General features: G+C 34.9%; 1 long non-coding RNA gene across 1 annotated transcript in view; it reads left to right on the top strand.

Annotated features, from left to right (window-relative positions):
- The first annotated feature begins 7,615 nt into the window (after positions 1 to 7,615).
- Positions 7,616 to 24,733, top strand: part of LOC128928927 (uncharacterized) — a 58,649-nt gene continuing 41,531 nt past the window's right edge. The window contains exons 1-3 of the long non-coding RNA XR_008474716.2: positions 7,616 to 8,031; positions 9,008 to 9,052; positions 14,949 to 15,072. This is a non-coding gene — a long non-coding RNA (uncharacterized LOC128928927). The remainder of the gene's footprint in view (positions 8,032 to 9,007; positions 9,053 to 14,948; positions 15,073 to 24,733) is intronic.

Here is a 24,733-nt window from a genome sequence, read left to right as displayed (position 1 = left end):
TCTGTCTGCTTCTTGTGAGATTCAGTAGAATAATTAAGGAGCTTGTAGAACATTTTTTTCTAATTCCAAGTCATCTTCCTCTTTAACTGGATAGGGATCTATATATAGATGAAGAAGCCTCAAGGTAGACTATTTCACATCTGAATTAAAAGCAGAGAGGGCTAGATGATTCCTTGCAGAGTGGGGAAAATAAGGCTAAGAAACTATATCCAGTGTCTAAGACAGAACTGCATCCACCATGAATGGTCACAGAATTTAGCTGCAAATTTCAAGGTTTGGAACTAAAGTGTAACCAGTAGAATTACTTTTTTTTTTTTTTTTTTTTTTTTGAGATAGTCTCACTCTGTTGCCCAGGCGGGAGTGCAGTGGCACCATCTCAGCTCACTGAAACCTCCACCTGCTAGGTTCAAGCTATTCTCCTGCCTCAGCCTCCCAAGTAGTTGGGATTACAGGTGTGTGCGCTCATGTCAGGCTAATTCCTTTTTTTTTTCCTTTTCTATTTTTAGTAGAGACGGAGTTTCACCATGTTGGCCAGGATGGTCTCTACTCTTAACCTCTGATCCGCCTGCCTCAGCCTCCCAAAGTGCTGGGATTACAGGGGTGCACCAACACGTCTGGCCTAGAATTACTTTTTTTTTTTTAATCTAATGGTTTATTTACCTAAATTATTTTGTTAACTAAATTGTCAAATATGGAATGCATATTTTATATTCATATTTTACATTTTTATATTTTATATTAAATATGAAATATATAATATAAAATTATAATAAAGTGCTCTTTAATTTTAATGATATTATAATAAATGTGAAGATATCTTAAATTTACCCTATATGAGTAAGATATAAGACAAGATGCATCAACTGATAACAAATACATAGTTGTATTCACAACTGGCAACATGTATTCAGGCACTTCAAAAAATTTCTGGTCATATATGCCACGTACACTGTGAATATGGAATCCAAGTGCCCAAACTGGGGCAAATATAACACTTCAATCAGCTGATAATAACTTTATGTAATATTGTTATTTCACAAGTAGCTTATTGACTTTGCCCAACAATTAGTTACAATAACCAGGTTTGATATTTACCTGAATGATTTCATTTATTTTTTTCTTTAATATTGGCCTTGTGAATATTTGTTTAATCTTAATTCTGTTACTGTATCTTTCTTAGTCTGCTCAGGCCTCCATGGACTGGGGGCAGGTTAAAAGCTAGAAATTGGGTGCCAGCATTGTTGGATTCTTGCCAGAAATACCTACATGCTATGTTTTCACATGGCAAAGAGAGAGAGAGACAGCAAGTACTCTGGCACCTCTTTTATTAAGGACACCAATCCCATCATTGGAGATTGAGGATGTTAATCTCTACTATCATGACCTCATTTAAATCAAATCATCTTCCAAAGACCCCATCTTCAAATACCATGACTCTGGAGGCTAGAGGTGGTTATAGCCTGCAGGTTTATGTCCTCTCATAAGTCATATGTAGCAACCTAATTACCAATGTGACGGGATTTGGAGGTGGGTTATTTGAGAGATGATGAGATCAGGCAGTCAGAACATTCATGAACGGGATTAGTGCTCTTATGAAAGGGATTCCTGAAAAGTCTCACTCCTTTGCCACATGAGGATGCAAGGGACAGCCATTTGTAGACCACAAAATGGGCCTTCACCAGACACTGAATCTGCTGTCACCTTGATCTTGTATTTCCCAGCCTCCAGAACCATGATAAATAATTTTCTGTTGTTTGTAAGGCAGCTAATCTATTATATTTTGCTATAGCAGCCTGAGCTGTCTAAGATAAACCTCAACACGTACATTTTGCAGAGATACAATTCAGGCCACAGCATTTCATCCTGGACTCCAAAATTCATGTCCTGTGTCTTTCTCATATCCAAAATACATCCTTTTTATTCTAGTAGTCTTTTAAAAGTATGTTAACAATTGTGAACATTTATAGCAATGATTTTATGATATGAGTCATAAAATATTATACTAAAAATCGTTATTATTAAATATATGGAATCAATTTATATTTTTCATTCCTATACAAAAATATTCAGAATTACTCACATATTTTTAAATGATTTTAAATCAGTAGAAATGTGATTAGCATCCCTACCTATGATAAGCTTAAGAAGCTGATGAGCATGAGCAAACATAACATCGTGGATATTAAAGTGGTGAACTGGTAATATGAGTCTGCCAATGCTAGGCATATTTAGTTCACATATGTTTACAACTAAAACTATGTTGGAAACAACCTAAATATAAAACAACTGGGCTTTATACTTTCCTAGGAATATATATTACAATTATCAAACTATACTTCTGCAGAATTTTAATTATTTAAAATCAAGCACAATATGAGACATTATGTCTTTAATTTTTTTTTTTGAGACAGAGTCTTGCTCTCTTGCCCAGGCTGCAGTGGCATGATCTCAGCTCACTGCAATATCTGCCTCCCAGGTTCAAGTGATTCTTCTGCCTCAGCCTCCCAAGTAGCTGGGACTATAGGTATGAGCCACCATGCCCAGCAAATGTTTGTATTTTTAGTAGAGACGGGATTTTATAACACTGGCCAGACATGCCTCCCAAAGTGCTGGGATTATAGGCAGGAGTCATCACACCCAGCTCGTCTTTAAGTGTTTCAACACAGAACATGTGTTGTAATTTTATATGTGTGTATGTGACCTATTTAAGAATCACTGTATTTTGAATTTAGTACAGTTACCCTTCACCAACATCGGCGTGAAGGGCACAACTCTGTAGGCAGTTAAAAACGTGTGGATAAATCCTGACTCCCCCAGAACTTAACTACTAATAACCTATTGTTGACTAGCGGCCTTAATGATAACATAAACAGTCAATTACCACATATTTTCTATGTTATATATATTATTTACTGGAATTCTTTTAAATTATTTAAAATAAATTATCTTCTTTTTTTTTCTTCTCTCCATACATACACACAAACATGTACACACACACACTGACACACCCAACTGCTTTCGTTGTCTAGAGAACCCTAATACACTATCTCTCAGAGAACTGCAAATGCTAAACTATTTATGTACCAAAACTCAATCCTTGACACATGGTTTAAAACAAAGAAAATATTTGAAATCACACCTCTCAGAAAATCCAAGATAATGCCTACATAACTTGCCACTAGAAACAAGGAAAAACATGTTTCCTGCAGATATGATCTGCTGAGGGCTTCATCCCAACCAACATCCAGTTACACTTCTATTGAAATTTTGTTTCCTATAAAAGAAAAATAACAAAGAAATAGAAACTGAAAAGTATTTTGTACTGTGCTAATCTTTTGCTTATAGTTTTCCATCATAGGTATGATTATCTATCTGTGAAAGATAAAGACCTATACTGGTAAAATTTCTTATGAAATCTGCAACTTCATCTTTTATCTTTTTCTATTTGGTTTATCTTCCCATTTCCTGTAATATACATTGTATTTTTTTCTGGCTGTGCACTTAATGGGCTTCCCAAGTTTAATTTTTGTCTAGTGGGAGCACTACTTTACTCGGTTTTGAGGTTGACACTTCTTGTTGGATACGGACCATATGTTTTTGCAATCCACATTATACCAAGTTCCTGTTTTCTTGGAACATATTTTTATATGTGGGGGTTAACTAGAGTAAAATGAACAGATTAAATTATATTTCAGTCATAGTCTGGATTAATTTTCACTTGAATTTATTTCAAACTCAATGTTTCATCTCCATTCATCTTTATTCATTCAACTGTATCCCATGGATACTTGCCATTTAAACACCTGGTAGTTTTCCCTTCTTGGCAGATTCTTGGACTCGTCCTAGCCTTTTAAAGGTTTTTGTAGAATTAAGAACATTATTTTTCTCAAAGGTGAGGAGGGCTTGGAGGAAATTTTAATGTAACTTATTTTCCTTGCCAAAGATATGCTACAGGTTTAAGAGGTAAATTTCAGAGCTACAACCCTCTCCTCTGGGTTCCACACTTGTTATGTTATGAATGTAAATCTTCACAGTGCCTTCGTGAGGACTTAGAATGTGGAAGTGTCATAAAGTTATTAACAGAAAGCATCAATAGATAGCACTGGCTTCAATGTCTGAAAAATGTTTTCACCATAAACTACGAAGTTTGAACAACCCAAAAATAACTCCTGAAACACAACATTAACATTGCATCTTACTTTGATTGTGTACATCCTGAATTCATAGTTTAACAGCTTAAAATGATGAGTGGTATTCATAAGTTATTTCCACAAAAGTAACAGCTTTTTGTTATTTTTGCCTTTTCGATCTATGTTAATTTTTATCTGACCATGCTGTACTTTAGCATAGTAGGATCAAATAAACTATGCTATGTTTGATAAAACTGGTTTTGTACAATTTTAACAATTCATCCAATAAATCTACTGCTAAACTGCAGTCATGATAGATTAATATCAATAACAATGCTGGCTACAAAAACTGTAGTTAGAGAGAATGAATAAGATTTAGCATTTGACAGCACACCGGAGTGACTTAAAGAGTATAATTGGATTGTTTGTAACAAAAGGATAAAAGCTTTAGGTGGTGTGTAGTCCATTTACCATGCCATTATTACATATTATATGCCTGTATCAAAATATCTCTCATGTCCTATATAAAATACACCTACTATGTAGCCACAAACATTAAAAAGATCAATAATGTCAAAAGATCAATAATGATAGAAAAAATAACTGCCAGCCCTCCCTCTGGATCCCTGCAGCTGGCATGTCCTAGGTCCTAACAGCAGAATCCTTTATTAGAGGTAGGCTTTGCCACAGTCTAGGTTAGTTCTTTCTGGGTAAAGATTTCACACCAAACAGAAAAGGGCAAGAGCAAATTACAACAGGTTTTGCAAACAGCTCCTGCAACCACAAATGTAATATGTTCAGTATGGAAAGCACTGTTAATGATGCATATATTTTCTCATTCACATCCACACATTAATCAAAACCACTGTCCGCGGCATTATCTTTGAAAATAAAGATCATACACAGGCACGCACACACACATGTGACACATGGTAGGTGTAACACTCTGTAATACTGTATACTTAAATAAAGATTAAATATGTAAGAAAATTGGCCTAATTAAAGAAATATGCACATGGGGAAGTCAAGGTTATACTCTGTGCTTCTAACTGCTAACTACGCTGAAGAGAGCTAGGCTAAAAGAGATAATGTCATTTGGCAAAGCACAGAAATAGAGTCGAACTGTTTCCACCACACCATGAAAACATCAGTTTAGCGAGATGCAGGTTTATCAAACTTTGGCTTCGTACATCCATATAATAAATATTCTATGTCAATTTAAGCTAAACAAAAAATTTACTTGGCAAAATATAGGCAAAACCCTCAGCTTGAATTAGTGTACCACAAGCCATTTACCATTTGAATTGATTTTCCAGCAATTTTGTCCTCCCTGGAAGTACACTCTTACAGCACGATTTTTTTTAACCTTTAAGTTCAGGGCTGCAAGTATAGGTTTGTTGCATAGGTAAACTTGTGTCATGGGGTTTGCTGTATGGATTGTTTCATCACCCAGGTTTTCAGCCTATTTCCCATTAGTTGTTTTCTTATTCTCTCCCTCCTCCCTTCTTTCACCCTCTGAAAGTCCCCAGTGTGTTTTTGCTCTCTATGTGTCCATGTGTTCTCATCATTCAGCTCCCACTTAAAATTGAGAGCATGTAATATTTGGTTTTCTGAACCTGTTTTAGTTTGCTAAGGTTAATGTCCTACTGACCCATCCATGTCCCTGCAAAGGACATAATCTCATTCTTTTTCATGGCTGCATAGTATTCCATGGTGTATATGTACCACATTTTCTTTATCTAGTTTATCACTGATGGGCATTTAGGTTGATTCCATGTCTGTGTACAGCACATTTGTTTAAAAGAAAATAAGTGAGCAAGGATAACATATTTTATACATATAAATGTGTCTGCATATATACATAAATAAGTCAGTGATTTTTTATACTATAATATGCTAGTACTAACTTACACATTTTATGGTTCCACTAGAATTTGTTTCAAATTTAATTTTAAGTGTATCTAAGATTTATGTAATTTAAACATATCATAATTAAAATCATACGCAAAGTATTTAACATAAGAATTATGTTTGTGACTGATATGCATATTCAAATATTTAACTTAAAGTACCAAACTCTTCATTAAAAATGAACATAAAGAAGATAAATCATTTTTACATTCAGTTTAGGAGTTTCCTGACACTTTAAGTCAAGAAGTTGAAATAACTGTTGAGAGTTATAATCATAAAACTGTATCTGTAAATGGGTTTCTGCTTTTAAAATGTTTAAAACCTTTTGCTTTTCTTGCTCACCATTGTCCACAGTATTTAGAAGAGAAGCAGGTATTTTCCACATAATTCTGAGAAAGCAATATTGAGCTTGTGTCCTATATGAAGAGGAAAGTAATGTCAATAGATCCTATTAGCTGGAGATTTTTTTTTCATGTTTGATGTTAGCAGCTTGAGGTGCCTTTAGCTTGGTTAAGGTTGGTTGTTGTGCTGGAGGTAAACCAAAAGAAAAGTCACATCAAATAGCACAGCTGGAATAAACTGAAGATGCAATAGAGCTTGACTCATCCATGCCATGCCTATGAATTCAAATACAAACCATAAATTCAATTATTTTGTGAGGACATCACAAAGGATGTTTAGATAGCTGAAAAGATCTGACTTAATAAAATCCAATAAGAAGAAAAAGAAACATTCTTATAGTTTTTAATCTATTGCCACCATAATAGGATCCTGGAATGTTAAGATGAACCCAAACTTTCTCAATGTTATTTTATTATTACACTCATTTTTGTTTGTACAAATATGTAATTCTGAAATACTCTGTAATTCTATAAAAATTTGAAAATATTCCTTTCTTTCCATCTGTTTTATAAATAGTATAATTATATAACTTCACATAGAAAACTCTGATAGTTCAGGTCCTTTGAGAAGCAGACTCCACAGCTAGATTAAACTTGCACTGATATTTTAGGGAAAACCCTTAAGGAAGAAGAAGGAAAAAGAGCCACGGAATAATGGGACAGCTATTGATGCACAGTGTAGGTCATACTCCCAAAGAAGATAGAAAAAGGGAGATGTTGTAAATATTCTGAACAGCTTGCAAACCAAGGCAGTTTGGCAAAGCCATCAAGAGGTTCTTGAACCAAAGTCAGCCAGCTCAGGAGTCTATGGCTCCCAGAAACAAACCTGTCTTGGTATCCTCATGCTGCTCAGTCCGTTGCATGGTGCAGCCTACGGGAAATACAGGTTTTGGTCAATGTGGCAATGGATTTTGGTTCCATGCAGCAGGCAACCAGCTAGAACCCTTGTTCCACCACAGTCCCTTCAGTTGGAAGCTCAAAAGGAGCATTTGCATGGTTGCCACAGATACAACTCTTTAAAGAAAATATTCTTCAGCCTTGCTCTTACATGTGACAAACTAGAACCAATCACTGAAATGAAGAGTCAAGATTTATACTGTAAATTCTATAAGATGGAAGAAATCCAATTACACTGAAATGTACATTAAATGGTGTCACAATATGAATGATAATATGTCACTCTGCATGGCGATTAGCCTAGTCTCACTCACGCCCTCTCTCTCTAGTGTGGGAAAACAAGAGGAACCTCCAAAATTTCCTAGCAACACAACAAAATTGGTGGAAATTCACTTCATTTTGAAGTTCAGGGTCACTACATGATTGATTTAATCAAAATATTAATGTTATTCTTCTAGAGGAAGAAAAAGTTAAAATATAAAAATCATGCTGATTGGATTTGATTAGGTATAATTGATCATATGTGAATATTACCTTTCATCCAGATGGGAAAGTGCTGTTTTGAAATTCAGTCCTTCACACTTCGAAACTGATCATTTTTAATACGAAAATGTCATTTTGGTTTTTTTTTTTTCTGGTCAAGAAGTGCCACAGATTTCCTAAAAGGTGCCGCGTGTATTCCTAAAACCAAGGTGAGCTAACTCAATAAAGTCTACTACAAAATTGCTTAGGACTGACGATTAATGTAGAGCCCTAGAAAAGCATCCTTTGATTCGTTTCTATAATATTTGCCTTTACCATTTTTAAAGAAATAATAATATGAAGCTACCAAATCGTAAGAAATTGATCTTCAATACGTTAATGTAATTAGTTCTTAATATCCTCTCTAGTTTGTCTGGATAGGCTTAAGTTTTGAAGCCAATTTAAAGCAATGTTTTAATTATTAAAACATGTAGCTTAATGGGAGTTCTTTAGCATCTTTGTGCAAACACCTGACAAATCCCTTTCATTCTCAATCTTCTGATGTCTGTATTTAATTTTCAACTTTCCACAAACCAGGCATGCATTTGCCACAGAGCCATGAAGTAACATAATCACTGTTACACAGTAAAACACATCCTGGACCTGCAATTTTGTGTCTCAGGAGACAGAGATCAAATCTTCCTTAACAGACGTTGGAGGCAGCAGGCACTGGCTACCCATTGAGGATACCTAATACATTTCAGTACATTTCCCTGTTCTTTCATTCCATGTGATATTTTATTCAGCAATAAATAAGAAAATGCAGTACTTACAGTTTGAATTTTACAGACAGAGAAACAGATACTGTTATTTTGTCAGATGAATAAGCTATCTTTTAGGACTAGTTCAGGTATTTCCCAAGGTATCATAATTCCTTTGGTCATGAGGGTGTGACATATTTATCTACATATTATGTGGCAATGTAGAAACAGAACAGGATGAGATGCTTAGAATGGACACATAATCTGGTTTGCAAACAACAGAGGATTTAATTCATATCTTTCAACAACTGGTCAGGCTAAATTCAGCCTTTTCCTTACTTCCTTTAAAAATGTTTGAGTATAAATTTAGCTGGTGTAGCATCAGAAGTCTATCCCACCTGCTAACATAGTTTGTTTCATTGTGTTTTGTTTTGTTTTATTTTAGGAAAATTCTAACATAGAACTGTCATAAGATTCAACAATCCCATTTGTGAGTATATATTCAAAGAAAATACAATCAGTTTGTCAAAGAGGAAATAAAATCAGTATGTAGAAGAGATATCTGCATTGTTGTGTTCATTGCAGCATTATTTACAACAGCCAAGATACAGATATAACCTAAATGTCCACTGATAGATACATAGATAAAAAATTTGTGGTATATCGATACAACAAGATATTCAGCCAAAATAAGGAAAGCCTGTCATTTTCAGTTGCACAGAGGGCATTATGCTAAGTGAAATAAGCCAGGAATAAAAAGACAAATACTGTATGTTCTCATTCATATCATGGCATCTAAAAGCTGTTGAACTCAAAGCAGTGAATAGAACAATGGTATACAGGGTGTGGACAGGGTAAATGAAACGGAAAGATTATGGTCAAAAGGTAAAATTCTTCAATTCTGGGATGAACCAGTTCTGGAAATTGAATGAACATCATGGACAGTGATGACTACTAATGGTTAATTTGACTGCAGTAATGAGTATACAATACAATCTATATGTGTATGAAAACATCACATTGTGCATCCTAAATATAGTCAATCTTTATTTTTCAAGTAAATATTTTAGAACTTAAAAATTATAAATTCTTTTGATTAACAAAAGAAAAGTTTCTAAGAGAGCTAAAGTGTATATTATACTATCACTGGATAAGTCAATCAAGTCTTACGTTAACATTAGTTGACCAACATTATTTTCTAATAGGTTTATCAGAGGCATATATTGAAAATGGATAAGTCTCATTTTTGTTCCCTTTCATTAGATCAGAATCTCTTAAAATTCCAAAAATGACTGAAATGTGTGCATTTCAAGAAGTGGAAAATAGGTTACAACCTTTTGTAAGATTCTCAAAGAGGATCTTGATCGGAAAAGATTCTAAATCTCTGTGTAGAAGTAACATGTTTTTATACAACATTGCACAGTGATTCTTGACTGTTCTTTAGAACTAATGTTCTTCATTTTGAATTGTACAAATTGTGGAAGTCCAGTAGGAGTATGGAGCCAGACTTTGTAATATATTCCAAGACATTTACAAGTTGAAAATACAGTTTCAATGTGTAAGCTGCTGTGGTAGAATTCTAGCATGGCATTCCAGTGCTCCAATACCCACATTATTTAATAAAATCACTCCAGATACTGCTGTGAGGGGATTTTGAAGATGTAATTAAAGCCCCAAATTGGTTGATTTTTTACAATATGGAGAGCATTTGGGTGAGACTGATCTAATCACATGAGCCCTTTAAAAGCAGAATTTTCTCAGGCTAGTAGCAAAATGGGAATCAGAAATTTAAAGTGCAAGAAGGAATTAACATGAAGAAGATTCTCCATTGCTGAGGTGGAGTGGGGCACATGGCAAGGACTTTAGAGTGGCTTCTAGAAGCTGAGAGTGGTTTCTGACTGACAGCCAGAATGCAGTGGCGACCTTAGTTTCTACTGCAAGGAAATGAATTCTGCCAACAACCTGAGTGAGCTTGGAAGCATATCTTTCTCTAGTCAAGACTTCAGATAAGCAGACATCTGGACAACACCTTGATTTCAGCTTTATAAGATCCTAAATAAGTAGAGAGCACAGTTAAAATTTCCTGGAATTCTGACCCAGGGAACTATGAGATATAATTTTGTCATTTTAAGTTGCTAACTTGATGATAATTTGCTACACAGTAAAAGAAAAAGTTGCTAATAAATAAACTTCAACTCTTTCATTAGTTTTCATGGAATCAGGATATCTATATTCCTAAATTTAACAAATTTAGAACTATTGATAGCTTCGTGGTTCTCTTTTCTCTCTCTCCACAGGAAGTATTATATCAGGCTAAAATAAAGTAAGAGTATTTTTAAAAGGTGAATTACTAAGTTACCTTTTTTATTTTCTATTAAAACCAAGAGCAGTTTTGGGGGGAAAAAGACAGTTTCATCATCCTAATTTAAAGATGAACAATTATACTTAAAGTTACCAGAAGGAGACTGCCATTACAATTTCACTGTTTAATGACTTCTAGTAGTGTTTAATGTTTAAATTGAACTCTCTGAGCTCACGTTCTCTTTATAATTTTTTTATATAATCGATTGAATTTATATATGATGTTTTTGAAACCATAAGAATAAATTTGGTTGCATCTTATAAATATAGATTTCCAAACACATTTAAATTAGGAAATGTAGGATTCTGTGCTCAGAAAATACAGAAAAAAAAAAACTTGTATTTTTCACATAACTGTAGGTGGTTCTAATGGACACAAATATTTGGAATATTTTCTTTATAACTATCACAAACTTACTGGAAAAATCTGACCAGTTGTGTCTACTATGTTGCATATAAAAGAAAGATTGCTGATGGCCAAAGGAAGTGCTCATCTTTCAGGGAGGAGAACATAGAAGCTTTAACAGATATGTAAATATACCATGTACCATATGGTAACTTAAGAGCATAGCCAATGGGAATGAATGTTGCAATCCATTTGGTTCAAGTCTTTACTGTACCACAGACCATTGTGGTCAAAGAAGATCTGCTTTACTCAGTGAACCATAAACCAGATTGTTTATAAAGCATGAAACCAAGAAATTCTGAATTGCACTCACCGAAACGTTTCCGATAGCTTCCAGATATCACAGGGCATAACTGCAAAAGATGAAGTTTGCTTTTCAGACTTTTGTGTGTGTGTGTGCATGTGTCTGTGTGTGTGTGTGTGTGTGACCTGCACTCATTGAGTGTTTTGTGTCTCACTCTTCTTCTGTTCCCACTTTTTCAGTCATTCAATAAATCTCTCAAAACCTTACTATAAAGAAATCTGCCTGATAATCTCAAATGTTTGCTTGCTTTCCATAATAACATTTTACTTTAAACTTCTAAATAACTTATTAATTCAGACAAAATATGCAGAACTAGTTGTACATAAAGAGATAATGTCTTATGAATGAATTCTAGCAGGATTTCCTTTCATATTTACAAACAATTACACAAAGAAGCATTTTCTATAAACCCAAGTTCAAAATCATTTCATAAATAATCTCTAGCAGTTGACTTGGCTATTGTTAGAGCCCCTGTAAATTCTATTAATCAATTAATAAGCATTTACTGTAAACTTTTCGATAGCTAACCTACATTAGGTATTCTTTGATAACACAGAAAATGTATTTATTTTTATAAAAATAAATATCCACGTGTTTATTTCATCCCAAAGCACAGTCTATAATGCATTTTTATGCTTAGAATTTCTTAGTTTTGCCTGGCATGGTGGCTCTTGCCTATAATCCCAGCAATTTGGGAGGTCGATGAAGGTGAGTCACCTGAGGTCAGGAGTTCCAGACCAACCGGCCAACATGGTAAAACTCCATCTCTACTTAAAATGCAAAAAATTAGCTGGGCGTGTGGCAGGTGTCTGTAATTCCAGTTACTCTGGAGGCTGAGGCAGAAGAATTGCTTGAACCCAGGAGGCAGAGGTTGCTGTGAACCGAGATTGTGCCACTGCACTCCGGCCTGGGAAATAAGAGTGAAACTCCATTTCAAAATAAATAAATAAATAAAAGAACACCTTAGCTTTTTTACATTGTTCTTAATGTTTAATATTAAAATTCTGTACATATTTACACATTTTAAATATATGTGTTGTTTGTCATAGATGTCATCAGATTCTGGAAAATTTTTCCTAAAATATTGGGAGAGACTGGACCATTTCTACTTTGTACTCAGTATGTACATGTTTACCCTTGTTTTTCCAATGAAGAAAATAAGGCTCCAAAAGGGTAAAAACTACTCTAGGTCACAAGGTTAATCATCAGGAGAACTAGGATTTGAATAAAATCAGTGTCATATAGAAATCCATGCTTGTCTTTTATGCCACAATAACTCCAGTGAAGAGTCAAAGTCCTGTCTGTAATCATGACTATACATAGCACAAACCTCAATAAAAAATGTTTATCAAACACGCAAATATAAACTATGAATATTCAAACAAATATAAATGATGAATAGCTCAAATTACTTTGTACACACACATATAAATTTTAAAAACTGCATATGTAAACTTTTTAAATACACAAATGTTTCAGGGCAATAGATGATAGCGGCTACCATCCCTACCAGATTATTTGCAGTTACATAATGTTTTATTGACAGTATGCACTCATAAATGCAAAGTTATTTTAATTATGCAAATGAATTCCAACAAAATACATTTAATATATTAATAAATATCCTCAACCTTTCTTATCGGTAGAATTAAATTTTAGTTTTTACAATGCCCACTAGGGGATGCTGGCGCATTGACACTAGAAAGTGGAGGACATTGGCTGTCCTGTCAGGTCAAGTTAAATACTGACGATGAACCCCCTTTGCAGTCATCTATTTATGTAGATAGTGTTTAGAGAATAGAAGTCATTTACACACATCGGCACAGAATGACAGTCCTAGAAAAACCAAGTAGAATTTTAAGCCAACTGAATGTTTTTGCATTTTAATATTTTTAATAAAAGTACTTGGATTCCTATAAAATGGATTTGGATAAAACCATTTAGATGCTCAATACTTTTAATCAAGAGTTATTGTTTAAATGAAAACACATGGACACAGGGAGGGGAACATCCCACACTAGGGCCTGTCGGGGCTTGGGGGGAAAGGGGAGGGAGAGCATTAGGACAAATACCTAATGCATATGGGTCTAAAAACCTAGATGATGGGTTAATAGGTGCAGCAAACCGCCATGGCACATGTATACCTATGTGACAAACCTGTGTGTTTGCACATGTATCCCGGAACTTAAAGTAAAATAAAAAATAGTTATTGTTTATGGAAACACTGCTTATGACTATTTAACTATTTGTAAGTTTTATATTAAATACCACAAAAACAAACAGACATATGTGCTAAATTATCTATATATAATTTATTTATAAATCACTATTGTAGATATTTTGGAACCTGAATTCACTATTGTCAAATTAAGTGTTTTTTAACAACAACAACAACAACAAAAACAAGTTAAAAATTACCTAAATTTCATCATGGAGTTCTTAAGGGAAAAAAATTGGAAGAATTTTATAGGGGCATGTAGCTTTTTTGCATAATGTCAATCTCAAATGAGCTTGGGATTTTCCCCAAATATTTATGTAATTGAATTACATTTAATTTTTTACTCAGTCTTTTTCTTCCATTATAGGTCCAACTGTTTATTAACCTTTTTTTTAAAAAAAAATTAGTGTTATTACCTTTATTTATTCACAATGGTCTCTTTCAAGTTTAAGGAGAGGTTTATATTAATATCAAGCAGTTTATATTAATATTGAGAAGTTTATATTAATATCAAGCATTTAATAAGGACATTTGCATTCACTCAATTCAGATCCTTCAAAGACTCCTAGAATCTAATCATATCTTTTATCTTTCATTTTCCAGATGAGTCACATGAATTATTTAACCCTATTATCATTTGCAAATTCTTTGAGTCTATTGATGTGGCAATCAATTGACATACATGTATTAGGTGCCTGATATGCCAGGAACACTATGCCAGGAGTGTAGAGGCATGGAAGTATAATAAGTTGCTTCACGTCTTTGACTTCTCCTGTCCCACCTCTTCTCAACTTGAGGTTTTAGGTGCAAGCTCTTTCCAACCACTCAGCCATCCTCAATCAAACCTGGCAGTACATTACATAATCTTATCCTCGCCAGTAGATGAGGCTTACCATGAAACTCATTCTCTTGTACCAGGATATAGTACCACCTATGTCTTTGTTTTACTTGATCTGTCAGTAGCACTTGACAGTGCCCCTTTCTATTCCACAAAATACATACCTTTTTTTTTTTCTTATGAAAAAAATACTCTACTATCTTTTCTCTTAGCTCAGAGGCTACTTCCCAGTGTCTCTCATTTTGTCATTTTCCTCTAGCACTAAATGTCAGGAATCTCTTTATCTTTACCATATACCAATGCATAAATCAACTCCAAAGCAGATCTCTAGAATCAGACAATACTGACTACTGCCTGAATGTTTCTGCCACTAAGTTCCTGATGTGGCTACTTTAACTCTGGAGCACAGAATATACTGCAGCTTATGTTTATAACTATTCATCATCTTTTTCAAGAAAGCCTCCTCTCCAAAGCTGAGCTCTTTCTCTAACCTAGTTGGGTCCGCACTCATTCCTCTGTTCTTTAATTTCTACCCTGGTATTAGAGTCTTTTTTTTTTTTTTTTTTTTTTAATTGGGGGGGGGAAGGCAGGAAGGAAGGGAAGAAGGACGGTAGGGAGGAAGGAAGGGATGAAGGAAGGAAGGAAGGGAGGAAGCGGGGAGGGAGGGAGGGAGGGAGGGAAGGGAAGAAAGGAAATCAAGCAATGAAAGAGACATTGCCGACCTGGATCTAGAGGTTTACAAGTTGATTTCTTTTTTTTTGAGAGAAGGAAAGAAAAAAAAAAAAATAATAAGTAAAGGAGAGGAAGAAAGAGGAAGAGAAAGAGGGAGAGTAAATGGAAATATTGCTTTATTTTGAAAAAAATTGGGTATTAATAATGGCCAATCAATGTTTCATTTAAACTAATGGGTAGGTGTGATGTGGTATTGACAAGAATGTATATTTTGTGTATTTGAAGTGGAGAGCTCTATAAATATTTATTAAGTTTACTTGTTCTGGATCTGAGTTCGAGTCCTTGATATCCTTATTAATTTTCTGTCTTATTGAATCTAAGTCTCCTATCTGGGTGTTAGGATCGTTAGCTCTTATTGTTGCATTGATCCTTTTACCACTATATCTTTGTTGCTTTAAAATCTATTTTATCCGATACGAGAATTGCAACTCCTGCTTTTTATTTATTTATTATTTATTTTTGCTCTCCATTTGGTTGGTAAATCTTTCTCCATCCCTTTGTTTTGAGTCTTTGTGTATCCTTGCATGTGAAACAGGTCTGGATGTAACATGCCGTTGGGTTTTGGCTGTGTCTTTTGATTGGGAATTCAGTCAATTTAAATTTAGGGTTACTGCCATTTGATGTTGACTGGCTGTTTTATCCATTTGTTGGTGTAAATTCTTCTTTATGTTGGTGCTCTTTACTTTTTGGTGTATTTTTAGAAAGGCTAATACTGGTTGTTTCTTTCTGTGTGTAATGCTTCTTTCAGAAGCTCTTGTAAAGCAGGCCTGGTGGTAATAAAATCTCTGAGTACTTGCCTGTTCATAAAAGATTTTATTTTTCCTTCAGTTGTGAAGCTTAGTTTGGCTGGATATGAAATTCTGGGCTGAAGGTTCTGTTCTTTGAGGATGTTGAATATTGGCCCCCACTGTCTTCTGGCCTGTAGAGTTTCTGCCGAGAGATCTGCTGTAAGTCTGATAGGCTTGCCTTTGTGGGTTATCCGACCTTTCTCTCTGGCTGCCCTTAGTATCCTCTCCTTCGTTTCAACCCTGGTGAATCTAACAATTATGTGCCTTGGGGTTGGTCTTCTTGAGGAATATCTTTGTGGTGTTCTCTGTATTACCTGGGGTTGAATGTTGACCTGCTTTGCTAGTTTAGGAAAATTTTCCTGAATAATATCCTGAAGGGTATTTTCCAGCTTGGATTCATTCTCTCCGTTGCATTCAGGTACACCTATCAAACGTAAATTTGGTCTTTTCACATAGTCCCACATTTCTTGGAGACTTTGCTCATTCCTTTTTATCCTTTTTTCTCTAATATTTTCTTCACGTTTTATTTCATTAAGTTGGACTTTGACCTCTGATATCCCTTCTTCTGCTTGAACAATTCGAGTGTTTAAACCTGTGCATACTTCTCGGAGTTCCTGTATTGTATTCTTCAGTTCCATTAATTCACTCATACTCCTCTCTAAGTTGTCTATTCTCAATAGGATTTCATCAAGCCTTTTGTCAAAGTTCCTAGTTTCTTTACGTTGGGCTACAACATGTTCTTTTACCTCACCGAAGTTTGTTATTATCCATTCCTTGAAGAGTGATTCTGTCATCAGGAGGCGCTCGTTCTCCATCAAGCCTTGTTCCTTTGTTGATGTGGAACTGTGATCATCTTTAGAGGGAGAGGCGTTCTGACTTTGAGTATTCTCAGCTTTTTTACGCTGGTTTCTTCCCATCATTGTAAATTTATCCTCCTGTCTCTTTGAAATTACCAACTTTCAGATTAGGTCTCTTGAGTGGACGTCCAGGTTGTTAGTTCCCAGGGCCAGAGCAGCGGCGTTAAAACTGATGGTGCTTTTCCGCCCAGGATTCTCCTGTCGGGCTTCCTTCTTGTGTCCGTAGTAGGCGACTCTGCCTTCCCGGGGCTCCAAACCTCGGTCAGAAGGGGAAGCGGTCCCGTTTACTCTGCTCCTGCCGCGCCGAGGTGCAGGCGGAACCGCTGCGCCGACCACGAGAGTCGCGCTGGCGACCCGTGTGTTTCCTCCACTGGGGGATCTTCTGCTCCGTGAGTGACCAGACTTTGTCTGAAAGTGTGGCGTCCTCTAGTTCTCCGCGCCTTCCCTGAGAGCTGCAATCCCGGGATGTTAGCGATCGGCCATCTTGGATCGTTCGGTATTAGAGTCTTGAGGTAACTTTCAACCAAGTCCACATGCTTTAAAAAAATTTTTCAGGTATAATTAAGGTACAATAAACTGCACATATTGAAACTGTCTGGTTTAATCACGTTTAGCATATGCATACAACCTCGAACCCAGCACCGCTATCAAGTTAATAAGCATTGTCATCACACAAGATGTTTCCTCTTGACACTGTTTCTGCAGAAATTATAATCTAATAATAATGAATAAACATATTTTATAATATGAGAGACATAATTACATGAAAAGCAGTAATGGGAAATAAATAATTGTATAGATGATTAAGTGATAAAAAAATTTATAGGAGGGAGAAATTATTGAGGGTAGGTTGATTGGAAAAGGCTCCATCATTACCTATTCCATCTATTTTCTTACAGTATTTTTCTATCTGAATATTTATTATTGGCATTACTACTTTGTTCTTTTTTCAGATATTGATATAAAATACTCAAAGCATTTTATGTTTGGATTCTTTTTGGCTTTTCTACTTGGGCTGCTTAATCCCTTCTCATGACAAATAACCTTGACCTTTGCATTCTGGATGTATCAAACATGCAATAATTTTAGAATTAGATCTCAAAGGCCCCTTTTTTAAACTCCAAGATGTTGTGTAAGTCCATTTTCTATTTTGCGTTTTTCTCACAAACATACCAAAACAAGTTTTGGTGTCTTCTATTTATATTAGTTGTTCAAACAGTTTTAAGCATGTGAATTATTTTCTTCCTATTTTTAGGACATCCTCTTAGGCAGTAATTCTTGTTACCAGAGACATAAACAATCTTTTGTATCACATAACTTAAAGGTCTAAAGCTCAGCTCACTTTTGGTGACGTTAGATTATAAATTCAGATGATGCCATTGGACTTTCTTTCCTTTGCATTTAGTTGTCAGATAAAATAATGTCTCCTCAAATTTAATTTTCAGAGAGACAATAAATAATGTTTAATATAAATGTATCACATACATTGCAAGGGACACACCATGTTTAGTCTTCTTGTTGTCATTGGTATTCTTTCCCTAAATCAACACAAATATCAAATTGTTCTGAGGTTGACTTCCTTCACCTGTCCACCGGTACCAAAATCTCTTAACGTTTATGCTCTGCAGGTTAGTCACTAAAGAAAAAAGTGAGTTTCTCTTTAATTAAACTCTCCAATTGGGTCTCATTGGAACAAATTGAGTAATAGTTCTCAAACCAATTGCTATGACCCAAGAGATAAAATATACTAATTTGTTAGGTCTAGATCATAGGCCATCCTCCCCATACAAGGAGGGATGCATGAGGGTGTGAGCTTCAACAAACCATATATACTGAGAGTCCTTGAGAAGCTACTGCCCAAAAAGAAACCAAGGTCCCGTGGGGAAATGTATATTAGAAACCAAAAAGCAAAATATGACTAGTGGAGAACTTTCTTGATATGGTTCTATTTTTAGTGTCTTTGATTCATAATAATAAATCTAATACAAATTCAGGTAGATTTTAAAGGTTTGTATATTTTATCAGCCACAGCTAATTCACTCTTTATATTGTATTGGACATTAATAAAAATCAAAAACTCAATGTGTGGGCAGTATGGATTAACAGGCACCTTGCAGTGATTGCATGGCAAAGAGAGCAGTTGAGAGTTTCTGTTACAAAAATAGCATTTCTTGCATTAGACAGCCCTGGAAGGTGGTTTTATTGCTATCTCTTATACCTCTGAACAAAGTAATTCAACTTTCAAGAATTTTGAATTGCAATTTTGGAATTTAATAATTTGCTTTATTGGATTATGTAAATGGTATAAAATAATACTTCAATTACCATAGCATAGAAGCTGGCATATTGTAATCTCTCAGAAAAGTTAACTGGATTATTATCAGCAATGACTTTAAAATAATCTTTCAAGGTGATATGATTTGGTTCTGTGTCCCCACTCAATTCTCATCTCAAATTGTAAATCCCCACATGTTAGGGAGGGACCTGGTGGGAGGTGATTGAACCATGGGGGTGGTTTCCCCCATGCTATTTCCATGATATTGAGTGAGTTCTCACAACGTCTGATAGTTTAAAAGTGTGTGGTGGTTCCCCACTCCCCACCCTTCCTGCTCTGCCATAATAATATGTGCCTTGCTTCCCCTTTGCCTTGGGCCATGACTGTAAGTTTCTTGAGGCCTCTCCAGCCCTGTAGAACTGTGATTCAAATAAACCTCTTTTTCAGTGTGAAAACTGATATGCAAGTGATACTCTTGACATCCTTATTTTCTTACCTCAAAACACTTTCTACATGTTCAGCAAGTTATTATGTGTTACGCACAGGGCCATCTCTTCCAGCAAATTTTGAACTCCTTGAGGTCATTATTCATTAGTGTGTTCTCAGCATTTTCACATCTACTTATTTTAATGTCTGCTAGGTCAGTTTTGTACTTATGGAAGTGATTTTTCAAATCACAATGCAGGGTTTTTAATTTTATTTTATCCCTCTTGAATTCCAAAACCATATATATTTTTTATAACTTGGGATGTTTTTATCTGATACCTCTCTGTAGATGCATCTTGGAGCAATACCTTTATAGCATTTCCTATGGTCACACTTAAATTCCATTTCTTGAACATTTTCTTCATTATATTGTTAGTGTAATATTGTTATTTTTATTTCCCTTCAGCAAAACACAATAGCCCCTTATCTCCTGTGGCTGAGACCCCAGGACATCCTCCAATTTCTTTCTTAAAACTTAGTATTTTTTCCACCAAGGAGAATACCTTTTGAGTTGCATGCTTAGAAAATTCAATGCACACCCTCCTTCTATGGATAAATTACAAAATGTTATATATGACCAATTGGATCATTAATTCGTTGTAACTAATCATATGCTACAAAAGATAATAAATGAATATGTTTTCACAACATTTACTTCAGTGAAGACAGAAGAAAAATGCCTAGATATACATTTTTAATTCATGTCAACGCCATGGAGTTAAATTCATAATAGATAAGCAAATAGTTATTTGATAGATGATTGATCGATAGATTAGATAAACAATACGTGTGTGTCATTTAATGTATATGAGAATACATATAATAAACTTATCAACCAAATAATATAAATCTTCAAAGGAGACATTAATGTTACATTGGATAGACATTCCAACTTTTTTATGTTGACAAATTCCCCTTTCTGAGACATAGCAAATATTCATATTGGCAAGAAGTATACCTTACTTAGAATTTCAAGATTTTAAAATTGAAAAATAGCCTCTTCTCATTAAAAAAAAATGCCAGGAACCTCTGTTAAAAAGTCTCAAGTGCAATGTTACGGAAAATGCAAGTGATATCAAATCTGATATCTTGCATTTGAAACTACATTCTAATGCCACTGCTTAACTGTGGACACATTATTTGCTTGCTCAGATGGAAAGTTAACAATGAGGTGGATTCAAATTCAGTTTCACCACTTACTTGTTATATATCTTGGAGAAGTTATTTTTCTTCTCTGGACCTTGTTTCCTGTTTGCATAAACATGCTAATACAAAAATTTAAATTGAGAACTATTATGAAACTGAAATAAACGTTTATAAAACTTTGTGCGTAATGTCTCTCACATAATGTGTATTTATTTCTTTATTTCTTCAGGTTTTTAATCAGCATCATTAGGATTTCGGTGAGAGCAGCTTATCATTAAATCCACAGAGATAGATTGGTGAGATAACATGTATTAAGAGTTTGCCAAATCCAAATGCTGTTTTTTCCATTATAATACTAGCAATCACCACACTTAGGACTACAACTACCCTTGCAATAGATTGAAAAAATGCTTAACTAGAAACAAGAAAATCTGAGTTCTAAGATGACTTCATTATTTACTTATTCTCTAATATTGAGGTCCAGCATTATATAGAGAATTTATTCTTTTTATATTTATATTTATGTTATTTCTATTTATATTATGATATTTTATAGCTATTTTTATATTATTACATGCATTAAATCTTTATCAATTCTAACATACTGTAATTATGAGTAAGGCATTGGATGTCCGGTAATATTAGTGACATCTGAAAGCCGTCAATGGAGCTGTCAATGGATGAGGCAAATTGCTATGTTTAGGAAGGTCTCTCAATGGAGGGAGAGGGAAAAGCAGGAGGGTGTATGCAGGAGGAGGGAGTATGCAATCTATGCTGAATCAGTACCAGCTGTCTTCTTTGATGCTAATTAACTTTCAAACCAGAAACTACCAAGACTAAGCAAATAGCTGCTGGAAAGTTTTGCCAGGTCAGTTGAGGTTTTTTTTTTTTTTTTTCCTGTACCTAATTTTAAAACTCTTCCTAATTTTTTTAAAATTTTGAAATTTAAAGATTTCAAATTTTATTGTGGACAAAAATAAATGTTATCAGTGACTATACATTTTCCTGGTAGGATAATCTTTGGTAATTTGCTCAGTGTTAACTTTTTCTTTTTTCCCATGAATGGTTAAAATGCTTTTGGATATTGAATTATAGGCAATGCAATGTAATTATAACACAGCTAAAATACACTGCCTTTACCATTACCAGTAATAGAAGTTAATGCCATCTTGTGAGAAGATCTCCTACAGTCTTTGTCAGCACTTTCACTAAAACCTCAGTTTTTAGTCATTTATAGCATCAGCAAACAGGACTTCAGAGGGAGTAATACCATCTGTTGTTATTAAGAGTGACGTAGCCCAAGATTAGGCCAGACGAGGAAAATCCTTTCATCTTTAGTATTTCTTTGCTTCTCTCTATTTACCATGAACTTGTCTAGTTGAGTTGATGAAAAGTAGGCAAAGATCAATTTAGTTTCATCCCAAACCTTGGGGGGAAAGCTGTGAATCAACTGAAGTAAGTACTGATTTGTCAACACTTGTTCCCTTTTGCCTGTGGTGTGATAACATCATGTTCGTACACAAAAATTTATCATTGTAATTCTAAAACCTGTAAAAGTCTTTCCTATCCTCAGAAAAACTTGCAGCTTAAGACTCTCTTTATCACATTTAGTAATAAATAACTCCTACAAAGACAGCAATTCAGAATCAGAAACAAATTCAAAGAAGCTAAATTTTGAATGTAGAAACAGATATCCGTCTTAGCATATAAAACATGAGTGGGGCCGGGCGTGGTGGCTCACGCCTGTAATCCCAGCACTTTGGGAGGCCAAGGCGGGTGGATCACCAGGTCAAGAGATCGAGACCATCCTGGTCAACATGGTGAAACCACGCCTCTACTAAAAATACAAAAAAAAACTAGCTGGGCATGGTGGCGTGTACCTGTAATCCCAGTTACTCAGGAGGCTGAGGCAGGAGAATTGCCTGAACCCAGGAGGCGGAGGTTGCGGTGAGCCGAGATCGTGCCATTGCACTCTAGCCTGAGTAACAAGAGTGAAACTCCATCTCAAAAAAAATAATAAAATAAGTGAGTGAATGATATATCAGCAATTATAGAGTTGGGCCAATACATTAAGCAGAAAAGAAACCATAGAATAAGAAGCTCAGATACCATGGAGACTTGAACTATTATATCATCATCTTGGAAGACTGTGCTTCCAGAAAAAATAGCTAATTCAACTCATTAGAATACAAGCATAAATTATTACTATGCATTGTCATTATTCATGGCATTTCATGTAAGTATCTTAGAACGAGCTTAAACTTTATTAATTTTCACATTATTCTTCCAAATTTTGGAAAGTTAATATAATAATTATAACTACAGTAAGCTATTATTTAAATGGATTTCAAAATATTCTTAGCCAAAAATCTGTACAAATAAATTATTTCTGTGACTTTGCAGGTATAGATTCTTCTCACTGTGTACATTTTTTCCTTCTCTCTGCCTTTTGACTTTTTATTTATTTATTGTCCATAGTCCTGCCTTGAACAATCATTAGTCTCCCAAAGCATGTGGTCATCCTCCTAATGTGACTACTTCTCAGGAATGTCAGCATCTGATGAAAGCAGCAACAAGGTTAAAGGTTTTACCAGTTCCTCTTCGAACAAACAAAAGGTAACTTCTTTTTTAAGAAAGTCTATTTATTGTTTTGAGAATCCTAGCAAACAATTTAGCAAATGATTGCTTCATAATAACAGCTTCTAATTATCTGCTGCCTTAAAATTTACCAAGTGCTCTTCCTCACATAATATCATCTGATCTTTGCCTCAACCCACTGAAAAAGGTTGAAATAAAAACAACTTGCTTTAATACATACAATTATGTAATCTGACAAGTTTTAAGTAAAAACTTGTATTTAAAATTTTGTATTTTAAACTTAGTAGTTTTTTTTTTACCAAAAGACTAGACTCATTATTTTGCAATCACTATTCTTTATGAAATGTAAAAGTTTTCTTGAATCATAAAATATTATTTATTTAGTACTAGCAAGTGTTTCCATGGGAGGGAGGATGGGTGAAAACATCCTAAACCAATAAAATTATACCAAACTGAAACATAAAATATGTATTTATTTCATAGATTAGTAAAACTATCTTACAATAATACATTTTCTTTCATGAAATATTCCACCTGAACAATGATTTTAAGATGAGTTTTATTGAAAAATTCTCTATATGGGAAGCATTGGTTTTTCAAAATATATTTGATTTGTTGTTATATATTTCTGAAGGAACATCACAGAGATAAAGAAAAATTCTCATCACATCATATCAAAAATACCTTTTAGAAATGTAATTAATCACTTCGGACTGGCAAGACGGCTGAATAGGAACAGCTCCCTTTTATAGTTCTCCATAAGATCAACACAAAAGGCAGGTGATTTCTGCATTCCCAACTGTGGTACACAGCTCATCTCATTGGGACTGGTTAGACAATGGTTGCAGCCCACAGACAGCGAGCCAAAACAGGATGGGGCATCGCCTCACCCAGGAAGAGCAAGGGGTGGGGGAACTCCCTCTGTTAATCAGGGGAAGCCATGAGGGACTGTGCCCTGAGGAATGGTGCACTGAAACCCAGATGCTATGCTCTTCCCATGGTCTTCGCAATCCACAGAACAGGAGATCCTTCTGGTGCCTATTCCACCAGGGCCCTGGGTTTCAGGCACAAAACTCAATGGCCCTTTGGGCAGACACTGAGCTAACTGAAGGAGTTTTTTTTTTTTCAGACCCTAGTGGTGCCTGGGACACCAGCAAGAGAG

This window comes from Callithrix jacchus, chromosome 8 (genome assembly GCF_049354715.1).
Source record: "Callithrix jacchus isolate 240 chromosome 8, calJac240_pri, whole genome shotgun sequence".
In the NCBI taxonomy this organism is placed as follows: Eukaryota; Metazoa; Chordata; class Mammalia; order Primates; family Cebidae; genus Callithrix; species Callithrix jacchus.
This window is presented reverse-complemented; position numbering and strand designations above follow the sequence as displayed.